The 7,954-nt window shown below is 37.6% G+C and overlaps 1 non-coding gene across 1 annotated transcript; it reads left to right on the forward strand.

The window, feature by feature from the left end:
- Positions 1–2,759: 2,759 nt before the first annotated feature.
- Positions 2,760–2,866, forward strand: LOC112760813 (small nucleolar RNA R71). Its single transcript, XR_003181234.1, has one exon. It is a non-coding gene; the product is annotated as a small nucleolar RNA R71 (small nucleolar RNA).
- Positions 2,867–7,954: the final 5,088 nt, after the last annotated feature.

Consider the following 7,954-nt stretch of genomic DNA (forward strand, 5'->3'; position numbering starts at 1 on the left):
AATATAATTAAGCTAAGTTCAAGGATAAGTTCAAAACTCTTGTACTTCTTGTTCTTTTGAATTAAAATATTTTTCATTTAAGAGAGGTGATGGATTCATAGGACATTCATATCTTTAAGACATAGTTACTAACTACTAATGATCATGTAATGAAGACACAAACATAGATAAGCACATAACATAGAAAACGAAAAACAGAAGAAATAAGAGCAAGGAATGAATCCACCTTAGTGATGATGGCGTTTCAATGATGTTTTTGAGCTCTTCTATGTCTCTTCCTTGCCTTTGTGGCTTGATTCCTAGTGATTTTTGGTATTTCTATCCTCAGTTGCTTCCAATGATTATGTGGAGGGAAGTGCATCCCCTGAGGTATCTCAGGGATCTCTTGATTTGCAGCCACATGTTCTACCACTGAGCTATAGATCCTTTACATAATTGCTTTACCACACCAAACTTAGAATGTTGCTCGCCCTCGAGCAAAAGAAGAAGGAATAGATGAAGAAGAAGATGTGGAAAAAAAAACTAGGATTATGATGAAGGAAGGTGGGGATCCTGTGGGGTCCACAGATCCTGAGATGATCCTGTGGTGTCCACAGATCTTGAGGTGATCCTGTGGTGTCCACAGATCCGGAGGTGTCAAAGATTTACATCCATGCACCCATTTAGGCATGTAAAAATGCCCTTGCAGACAACTCTGGGCGTTCAGCGCCAGGTTGGTGCCCATTTTGGGCGTTCAACGCCCATTTGTTGCCATTTATGGCGTTGAACGCCAGAACCATGCTTGTTCTGGGCGTTCAGCGCCAGGATGCTGCCCATTTTGGGCGTTCAGCACCAGAACCATGCTCTGTTCTGGCGTTGAATGCCAGGCAGGTGCTTCCTCCAGGGTGTGATTTTTCTTCTGCTGTTTTTGATTCCGTTTTCAATTTTTATATTTATTTTGTGACTCCACATGATCATGAACCTATAAAGACATATAACTAAGAAAAATATAGTTAGATAAATAAAAATTGGGTTGCCTCCCAACAAGCGCTTCTTTAATGTCAATAGCTTGACAGTGGGCTCTCATGGAGCCTCACAGATGTGCAGAGCTTTGTTGAGACTCTCCAACACCAAACTTAGAGTTTGGATATGGGAGTTCAACACCAAACTTAGAGTTTGGTTGTGGCCTCCCAACACCAAACTTAGAGTTTGACTGTGGGGGCTCTGGTTGACTCTGTTTTGAGAGAAGCTTTTTATGCTTCCTCTCCATGGATGCAGAGAGAGATCCTTGAGTTGTAAACACAAGGTTGTCCTCATTCAGTTGAAGGATTAATTCTCCTCTGTCCACATCAATCACAGCTTTTGCTGTGGCTAGGAAAGGTCTTCCTAGGATGATGGATTCATCTTCTTCCTTTCCAGTATCTAGGACTATGAAATCAGCAGGGATGTAAAGGCCTTCAACCTTTACTAATACGTCCTCTACTTGTCCATATGCCTGTTTTCTTGAATTGTCTGCCATCTCTAACGAGATTTTAGCAGCTTGCACCCCATAGATTCCCAGTTTCTCTATTACAGAGAGGGGCATGAGGTTTATCCCTGAACCAAGATCACACAGAGCCTTAAAGATCATGGTGCCTATAGTACAAGGTATTATGAACTTTCCAGGATCCTGTCTCTTCTGAGGCAATGTCAGTTGATCCAGATCACTTAGTTCATTGATGAACAAGGGAGGTTCAACTTCCCAAGTCTCATTACCAAATAATTTGGCATTCAACTTCATGATTGCACCAAGAAACTTGGCAGTTTGCTCTTCAGTAACATCCTCATTCTCTTCAGAAGAGGAATACTCATCAGAGCTCATGAAGGGCATAAGGAGGTTCAATGGAATCTCTATGGTCTCTAGATGAGCCTCAGAGTCCTTTGGTTCCTCAAAGGGAAGCTCCTTATTGGTCACTGGACGTCCCAGGAGGTCTTCCTTCTTGGGATTCACGTCCTCCTCTCCCTCTTTGGGTTCGGCCATTTTGCTTATGTCAATGGCCTTGCACTCTCCTTTTGGATTCTCTTCTGTATTGCTTGGGAGAGTACTGGGAGGGATTTCAGTGATCCTTTTACTCAGCTGGCCCACTTGTGCTTCCAAATTTCTAATGGAAGACCTTGTTTCATTCATGAAACTCTCAGTGGCCTTAGATAGATCAGAGACTAAATTTGCTAAGCTAGATGGATTCTGCTCAGAATTCTCTGTCTGTTGCTGAGTGGATGATGGAAAAGGCTTGCTATTGCTAAACCTGTTTCTTCCACCATTATTAAAGCCTTGTTGAGGCTTTTGATCCTTCCATGAGAAATTTGGATGATTTCTCCATGATGAGTTATAGGTGTTTCCATAAGGTTCACCTAAGTAATTCACCTCTGCTATTGCAGGGTTCTCAGGATCATAAGCTTCTTCTTCAGGAGAAGCCTCTTGAGTACTGTTGGATGCAGCTTGCATTCCATTCAGACTCTGAGAAATCATATTGACTTGCTAAGTCAATATTTTGTTCTGAGCCAATATGGCATTCAGAGTATCAACTTCAAGAACTCCCTTCTTCATAGGCGTCCCATTACTCACAGGATTCCTCTCAGAAGTGTACATGAACTGGTTATTAGCAACCATGTCAATGAGTTCTTGAGCTTCTGCAGGCGTTTTCTTTAGGTGAATGGATCCACCTGCAGAAGTATCCAATGACATTTTAGCTAAGTCAGACAGACCATCATAGAAGATATCCAAGATGGTCCATTCTGAAAGCATGTCAGTAGGACACTTTTTGGTCAGTCCTTTGTATCTCTCCCAAGCTTCATAGAGGGATTCACCTTCCTTCTGTCTGAAGGTCTGAACGTCCACTCTAATCTTACTAAGCTTTTGAGGAGGAAAGAACTTGGCTAAGAAAGCCTTGACCAGCTTATCCCACGAGTTCAGGCTATCCTTAGGTTGAGAATCCAACCAGAGTCTAGCTCTGTCTCTTACTGTAAAAGGGAAAAGCATGAGCCTGTAGACTTCAGGATCTACTCCATTAGTCTTTACAGTATCACATATCTGTAAGAATTCAGTTAAGAACTGAAAAGGATCTTCAGATGGAAGTCCATGAAACTTGCAGTTCTGCTGCATCAGAGAAACTAATTGAGGTTTCAGCTCAAAGTTGTTTGCTCCAATGGCAGGAATGGAGATGCTTCTTCCATGTAAATTGGAATTTGGTGCAGTAAAGTCACCAAGCATTCTCCTTGCATTATTATTATTTTCGGCTGCCATCTCCTCTTTCTGTTTGAAAATTTCAGACAGTTGCTTGCTGGTTTGTTGTAATTCACCTTCTTTTAATTTTCTCTTTAGAGTCCTTACAGGTTCTGGATCTGCTTCAACAAGAATATTCTTGTCTTTGCTCCTGCTCATATGACAAAGAAGAGGGCACAGAAAAATAATAATAATAGAGATCCCCCCCTTTTTTTTTTAATGAGGGAGAGATGTTAGTAGATGAATAAACAAATAGAAGGAGATGAGGGAGAAGAGAATTTTCAAAAATTATTTTTGAAAAAGAGTTAGTGAGGTAGTTTTGAAAAAGTTAAGAAACAAACAAAAAGTTAGTTAGTTAGTTGAAACAAATTTTGAAAAGATAAGAAGTTAGGAGGTTAGAAACCAACTTTTTGAAAAAGGTAAGATAAGAAGATATTTTAGAAATTAGTTTTGAAAAATATTTGATTTTTAAAATCTCAATTAATGACTTGATTCATAAGAAATCACAAGATATGATTCTAGAACTTAAAGTTTGAATCTTTCTTAACAAGCAAGTAACAAACTTCAAATTTTTGAATCAAAACATTAATTGATTATGTTATTTTCGAAAATTTGATATAAAATTAAGAAAAAGATTTTTGAAAAATATTTTTGGAATTTTCGAAAATAACCAAGAATTTTGAAAAAGATTTTATTTTTGAAAAAGATTTTGAAAAAGATAAGATTTTCAAATTGAAAATTTGATTTGACTCATAAGAAACAACTTGATTTTAAAAATTTTTGAAAAAGTCAACTCAAATTTTCGAATTTGATGAGAGAAAAAGGAAAAGATATTTTTTTGATTTTTTTTTTTTGAATTTTTATGAAAAACACTAAAATGATGCAATGCATGAAATTTTTAGATCAAAACATGTGAATGCATGCAAGAATGCTATGAATGTCAAGATGAACACCAAGAACACTTTGAATGTCAAAATGAACATAAAAGACACAATTTTGAAAAATCTTTAATGCAAAGAAAACATGCAAGACACCAAACTTAGAATTCTTTAATGCTTAGACACTAAGAATTCAAGAATGCATATGAAAAATAAGAAAAGACACAAAACATGCAAATGCAAAGATCAAACAAGAAGACTTACCAAGAACAACTTGAAGATCATGAAGAACACTATGAATGCATGAATTTTTGAAAAAATGCAAGATGCACATGCAATTGACACCAAACTTATAACATGACTCAAGACTTAAACAAGAAACACAAAATATTTTTTATTTTTATAATTTTATGATTTTTTTTTGTATTTTCTTTTAATTAAATTTTTTTCGAGAATTATTATGAAAAATAAAAATAAGGATTCCAAAATTTTTAATATGAATTCCAGGAATCTTGCCATGTTAGTCTTAAAGCTCCAATCAAAGGGTCAGGCATGGCTTAATAGCCAGCCAAGCTTTAATAAAAATATGAGTGTAATTCAGACATGACAAGCCTAACATGCCCTATCCAGAAGAATTGGACATGACTCCATTGAGGTGATTAGTTGAAGACCAATCCCAAAGCAGTTTGGGTGTGGCTTTACAGCCAGATAGGCTTCAACATGCTTCATGAAACACTAGAATTCATTCTTAAAAATTCTGAAGAAAAATAATATTTTTGAAAACATTTTTTTTTCGAAAACAAAAGAAAAATTTTTGAAAGATTTTTGAAAAATTTTTGAAAATAAAACAAAAAGAAAATTACCTAATCTGAGCAACAAGATGAACCGTCAGTTGTCCAAACTGAAACAATCCCCGGCAACGGCGCCAAAAACATGGTACGCGGAATCGTGATTACACTTTAATTATGTAAAGTTCGTTGCTCTTTCTTTCCCTGGAAATGGCGCCAAAAACATGATGCCAAAACCATGGTTCACAACTCCGTGTAACTGACCAGCAAGTGCACTGGGTCGTCCAAGTAATACCTTACGTGAGTAAGGGTCGAATCCCACGGAGATTGTCGGTATGAAGCAAGCTATGGTCACCTTGCAAATCTCAGTTAGGCAGATATAAATTGATAATGGTGTTTTCGAATAATAATTAATAGAATAGGGATAGAAATACTTATGTAATTCATTGGTGAGAATTTCAGATAAGCGAATGGAGATGCTTTCGTTCCTCTGAACCTCTGCTTTCCTGCTATCTTCATCCAATCAGTCTTACTCCTTTCCATGGCTGGCTTTATGCAATACATCACCACTGTCAATGGCTACTTTCGGTCATCTCTCGGGAAAATGATCCAATGCCTTGTCACGGCACAGCTAATCGTCTGGAGGCATCACCCTTGTCAATGGCTTCATCTTATCCTCTCAGTGAAAATGGTCAACGCACCCTGTCACGGCACGGCTATTCATCTGTCGGTTCTCGATCATGCTGGAATAGGATTTACTATCCTTTTGCGTCTGTCACTAATGCCCAGCAATCGCGAGTTTGGAGCTCGTCACAGTCATTCATTCATTGAATCCTACTCGGAATACCACAGACAAGGTTTAGACCTTCCGGATTCTCTTGAATGCCGCCATCATTCTAGCTTACGCCACGAAGATTCTGGTTAGGAGATCTAAGAGATAATCATTCAGTCGAAGGTAGAACGGAAGTGGTTGTCAGGCACGCATTCATAGGGAATGATGATGATTGTTACGTTCATCACATTCAGATTGAAGTACGAATGAGTATCTTAGAAGCGAAATAAGATGAATTGAATAGAAAACAGTAGTACTTTGCATTAATCTTTGAGGAACAGCAGAGCTCCACACCTTAATCTATAGAGTGTAGAAACTCTACCGTTAAAATTACATAAGTGAAAGGTCCAGGCATGGCCGAGATGGCCAGCCCCCTAAACGTGATCACAGGATCAGAATACAATCCAGGATCCAAAGATGGTCAAAAGACTAGTAAAAGGTCCTATTTATAATAAACTAGCTACTAAGGTTTACAGAAGTAAGTAATTGATGCATAAATCCACTTCCGGGGCCCACTTGGTGTGTGCTTGGGCTGAGCTTTGAGTGTTGCACGTGTAGAGGTCCTCCTTGGAGTTGAACGCCAGCTTTTGTGCCAGTTTGGGCGTTCAACTCTGGTTTTAGCTCCTTTTCTGGCGCTGGACGCCAGATTTGGGCAGAAAGCTGGCGTTGAACGCCAGTTTGCGTCGTCTATTATTGGCCAAAGTATGGACTATTATATATTGCTGGAAAGCCCTGGATGTCTACTTTCCAACGCAATTAAAAGCGCGCCATTTCGAGTTCTGTAGCTCCAGAAAATCCACTTTGAATGCAGGGAGGTCAGAATCCAACAGCATCAGCAGTCCTTCTTCAACCTCTGAATCTGATTTCTGCTCAAGTCCCTCAATTTCAGCCAGAAAATACCTGAAATCACAGAAAAACACACAAACTCATAGTAAAGTCCAGAAATGTGAATTTAACATAAAAACTAATGAAACATCCCTAAAAGTAACTAGATCCTACTAAAAACATACTAAAAACAATGCCAAAAAGCGTATAAATTATCCGCTCATCACAGAGCATCTCCAAAACCTCAACATGTTCTCCATTACTGCATAACAAGTATTTATTTCATGTTCTTTTACTTTTTACAATTAAAACTAAGAATCATTACTGATATCCTGACTAAGAATTACAAGATAACCATAGCTTGCTTCAAACCGACAATCTCCGTGGGATCGACCCTTACTCACGTAAGGTATTACTTGGACGACCCAGTGTACTTGCTGGTTAGTTGTGCGGGATTGCAAAAGTGTGATTGTGATTTCGTGCACCACTTTCCAAAGCTCATAAGGAGTTTTCTTTAAAAATTTTCTTATGATTGTTCTATTCAAAATGTAGCATGCTGTATTTATGGTTTCAACCCAAAGGAACTTAGGAACTTCACTTTCACACAACATGGCCCTTGCCATTTCTTGAATACTTCTATTTCTTCTTTTTACAACACTATTTTGTTGGGGTGTTCTTGGAAAAGAAAAGTTGTGTGAAATTCCAAGTTCATCACAAAAGAATTCAAAAAATTGATTTTCAAACTCTTTACCATGATCACTTCTAATAGAAGCAATCTTCAACTCCTTTTCCTTTTGGATTCTTTTTCTAAAAGCCTCAAAGGCCGAACATGCTTCATTTTTGTGAGCAATGAACAAACCTCAACCAAATCTTGTATAATCATCCACAACTACCAAATGATAATGTTTACCACCTAAACTTTGAGTTCTTGTTGGACCAAAGAGATCAATGTGTAGCAATTCAAGTGGTCTTTTAGTTGAAATGTCTTTCTTTTGTTTAAAAGAACTCTTTTATTTGTTTTCCCATTTGACAAGCATCACATGTGATGTCTTTGTCAAAAATAATCTTAGGAAGACCTTTCACTAATTCCTTTTGAATGCAAACAAGCTACATTTTGATTCTTTATTTTATCAAGAGTGAGACTATACACATTATCGAAACAGTTAGCAATAAATAACACTTTATTAGTCTTTTCACTCACAACAAGGCATTCCAATCTTTTGAAAATTACCAAGTAACCTAAGTCACAACAATTGGCTAATATTCAAAGATTGTGCTTCAAACCATCAACTAAGAAAACATCATCAATAGAGGTAGAGAGATCTTTACCTACTTTTTCAAATGTAATAATTTTACCTTTACCATCATCTCTAAAGGTCACAAATTCTCC

This window comes from Arachis hypogaea, chromosome 16 (genome assembly GCF_003086295.3).
Source record: "Arachis hypogaea cultivar Tifrunner chromosome 16, arahy.Tifrunner.gnm2.J5K5, whole genome shotgun sequence".
Taxonomy (NCBI): Eukaryota; Viridiplantae; Streptophyta; class Magnoliopsida; order Fabales; family Fabaceae; genus Arachis; species Arachis hypogaea.